The 3,963-nt window shown below is 36.5% G+C and overlaps 1 protein-coding gene across 1 annotated transcript in view; it reads right to left on the reverse strand.

Moving 5' to 3' along the window:
• Positions 1-3,687: 3,687 nt before the first annotated feature.
• The window catches only part of scamp2 (secretory carrier membrane protein 2), an 11,401-nt gene continuing 11,125 nt past the window's right edge, over positions 3,688-3,963 (reverse strand). Inside the window, exon 9 of the mRNA XM_026311431.1 lies at positions 3,688-3,963. This exon is cut by the window's right edge and continues 1,852 nt beyond it. The gene's annotated coding sequence lies outside the window, so the exon portion shown is untranslated.

The following is a 3,963-nucleotide window of genomic DNA, read 5'->3' on the forward strand; positions in this document are numbered from 1 at the left end:
GACAGATTATTAAGTACAACATGCTACAACTGATACAGTCTAACAAAAGTCCTTCATTTGGAAAAATTAGAATGTTGAGTTTTTATTAACATTGTTTTAGAGAAGTGCTGATTCAGTGTATATGTCAATGAGATTAGGTTAAATAACACAAAGACAGAAAGAATTCAACAGCACCATAAACTTCATTAACAAAAAGTATCATAATCATAATCATTAACAGACACTGAGCATTATAACCTTCAGGAAGGTGAACTTTAGTGCAGGAATGTTGTATCATAGTGCATTAGGTTTAGCCATTTAGACCTAATAAATTTGCAACTTGCATGTGCGTGCGGTGGATCAGAGGCAGATTTCCTCCCTGTTTTGTTACACCAGAAAGATAAATTGCAGTGTAAATCTATGACTGACTTATTTTCTGCAAAACCATAAATAATTCAGTTCAGTTTATTTGTAATCCCCTATGAACAAGCACTTGGTGACAGTGCAGAGGAAAAACTAACTTTAACAGAAGAAATCTCTGGGCTGAGTTTGGGTGGCCATCAGCCTCGACCAGTTGATTTGAGTGGATGGAGGTTGGTGGGGCCAGTAACTGTACATCAGCAGGGACACCTGCATGAGGTACAGAGAGAGAGAGAACACAAACTATGGTAAAGTTCAAATGCACACAAATCCTGTTTTGACATAATATTGCATTCTCCAGTTCATTAACCAGTGTGTTCGATAGTGCACACAGAGCCAGAGGTTGATGCTGTAAAAGCAACGAATTTTCATTATATTGTTTTCGTTGTACTTTTGTTGGTGGTTATACAGTATGTTCTTGCACAACAGGCTCTTAAAGTATATACATTAAATTAGTAAAAAATAAAAACAAGAAGCTTCAGCATTTTCCTGTGCGTGCTAATATTTAGGAGGATTATACCACTCTAAATGCCATACAGACACATCATTCTCAATTGCAGAATTCCAAATGTAGTCCATCTTGTGCAGTGACTGTGGATGACTAGTAGAAAATTAAACAGAGGCATACACACATCAGGAGACGCTAATAAAGCCAGCCACAGAATAACTTCAGAGAAACATTCCTTGTTCAGCTTTTGTCCTGGTTAACCTTGAGCTCGGCCCATTTCAGTATGTAGCAGAGGACATTAGACCATAAACTGCCAGCACCACACTGAGGGGATAAGGAAGTCCACAGTAGCTTCCGTTTTTACCTTACTTAAAGCTTGCACCTTTATTTTACTGCACTGATTTAACACATGGCACGAGGTGGCTGCATACATGAACACACACTTTCAGGTCTGTGAAAGTTCACATTAATGCTTAACGGTCACATTCTTATGAATTTATATATTATTAAATATATACATATATTTTTTTCATTTGTGTTTGTGGTACAAATGTCAAATACCCCCATTGCATATTAAGATTCTTATCTTAAAAACTAGTATGCATGTAAGACTTAAGAATAAGTAGTGGTACAGTCAGCTGTGTTTGTATGAGACCATCAGACAAGAAAAACAGTACATAATAGCAAACAGTAGCAAGGATAAGCATATGTTTTGTTGCTGCAGGTCTCTGACAGTGAGTCAGCACTTCACTCCACAGACCTTCATCACAGCCATACTTCCCTCTACTGGTGAGAAACAAGACTCCCAACTCCCTAGATGGTAGATGACGTAAGATACGGATCATTTAGATAAGTGTTAAATCCCAGGGCTCAGGAGCAAAACGGAAGTGAAGCCTGTTTCCCTGTAGAAATGTTTCACTTTGTTGCCTCTGCCTACTCCTGAGATTTGGGATCTAATACTAAACAATACGTGCAGGTTTTAAGAAAATTGTCAGACCTGGCACAAGAAAAGACAACATACCATGTTTAGTCATAGACAAAAATCCCTGTGGTGATAGTTATATTCATCACTGTTTTATAGTACATCAGTCTTAAGACCACCTTTATTAAAAGTTGATCTTTTTCATTTGATAGGATGTCTGACTTAGTGGGAATGCAAACCAATGCAGAATTAAATGTTATTTGATGTTTATAATCATTTTATTCAAATAAAACTAGAAATGGTTTGGAAGTGTCGAGCAACTCACATAAAATCACTTAGAGCTACCCTGGCTGGACAAATGCATACTGTGGTTTCTTAGGCATTGATCATTAGCTAATTACCGTGCTCAAATTTAATCACTGGGGCTGAGACCTTTCTCCTGTCTCTCATACTTTGTCAGCAAAATATATATTTTTTCTGTTCTTGACGTCAATAAAGGGAAACGTTAATTCAGGAATATAAACAAACCAACTGCAAATGTGAGTAGTTAGTGACTCCATTCTCTTTTAGTACCTGATTTTAAGGCTGTAGGTGACTGTGAAACTGCACAGTCATATTTGTGGAGGGCCTCAGGTAGCCAGCTGTCAGTGACTGTGTTTGATGGGAAGAGCCCAGAGAAAGCAACACAGACAGACAGAGGGTTGAAGCAGCAGTTTCAGAGCAGATTCCCCACAGACTGTCTGGGTCACTGCAGAACAGAATGGTCACAAAAGTCCTTTCAATCTTCCTTGTTTTTTGTCTGAGCTCCTCTGTTCTTAAAGAGAGTGAGGAAACTGACAGAAACGTGTCGGGCTGTCAAAGATTAGAAAATTGCTTTGAGTTGTTATAAAAGTGAATGTAGTTGAATGTTCTGAATAAGAGAAGGAGTTTCAGTTCAGCAAAAAGGAAGCAACTGTGTAGAGACAGTGCAAACACGTTTGTAGACCCGTATTTACAGTCCAAACAGTGCCACCTACAGGCAAGACAAATTAAAGAATAATCACATTTATTTCCTCTGGGTGATGAAAGTCTGTTTCACCATTAACATAGTGCAGCTAAAGTAGATGTTTCTACAACAATTCTGTCAGTTATTATTCAATTAAATATTTTACCTGTAAGGTGACAACGTCAAATGTATTTTTTTAATCCATTAATCCATTGCAAAGACAGTTTACTGCCTCACATTAGCAAAGCTAGAGACAGCAAATGTTGAATATGAATACATAAAAGTATGGCTCTAACCCATGAGGTCTAGTTGTATAGGACCAATGAAGACACACAGCAGTTTTTTGTAGGGGAGCCTTAACAGATTAATCATGCCAAAATGGAAATCACAGCCAAATCGGAAACACGTGATTGATTTTTTTCTGTCATTCTGGATTCAAACAGAACTGAAATGAAAATAGAGAAAACATTTGCAGGATGTGACCATACCTTTAGTAGGTGCAGGTTGTGATGTGTACACCTGGTCTGACAACGAACACCTCCCCCTTGTGGAGATTCTGCACGCTGCCAGATAGAAATGCTGACATAAAAAAAACATCTTCACTGTGATGCTATTTTCATTATGTGGTTCAATAGTAAAACATCCCTTTACTTTTGTCATACTATCACATTCAAGTGACTTGAATCAACATTTTGCTTAAATTAAGGTCCACAGATTAATTTTCTTTAAAAAGTATAATGGTAAAAATGTGATTAAATGTTATATTGCTAGTGCAAAATGCTAAAAATAGTTTGTCAAACAGATAAAGTTAAAGAATCAAATAATCCGTTCTCTAACAAAACCTGATTTCCCATGTATATTTTTAAATATTAAAGAATTTGAAAGACATTCAAATATACATTTTCTAAAAAGGATTTTAAAAGAAAACACAGCTTTAATTGAAACGAAGCGTTTTATTAGATGCTATACTCAATATTGAAATACAAAAGGCATTGAATTCTGTTCTCCCAGTATAATGAATACAAAGATGAGTGAATTAATATATAATGGATGTAAGATTAGACCCTTAAATTAGACCTTTATCTGTTTGCAACATTATCCCACAAATGATTTCAGTTTGCAGTTGTTCTTCAGGAACGCTAACATATATTACATCCAAGTCGATGTTTTAAAACAGTACACCAAACAAACACACATGTTGTCCGATGA

Source organism: Mastacembelus armatus, chromosome 6, assembly GCF_900324485.2.
Source record: "Mastacembelus armatus chromosome 6, fMasArm1.2, whole genome shotgun sequence".
Lineage (NCBI taxonomy): Eukaryota > Metazoa > Chordata > Actinopteri > Synbranchiformes > Mastacembelidae > Mastacembelus > Mastacembelus armatus.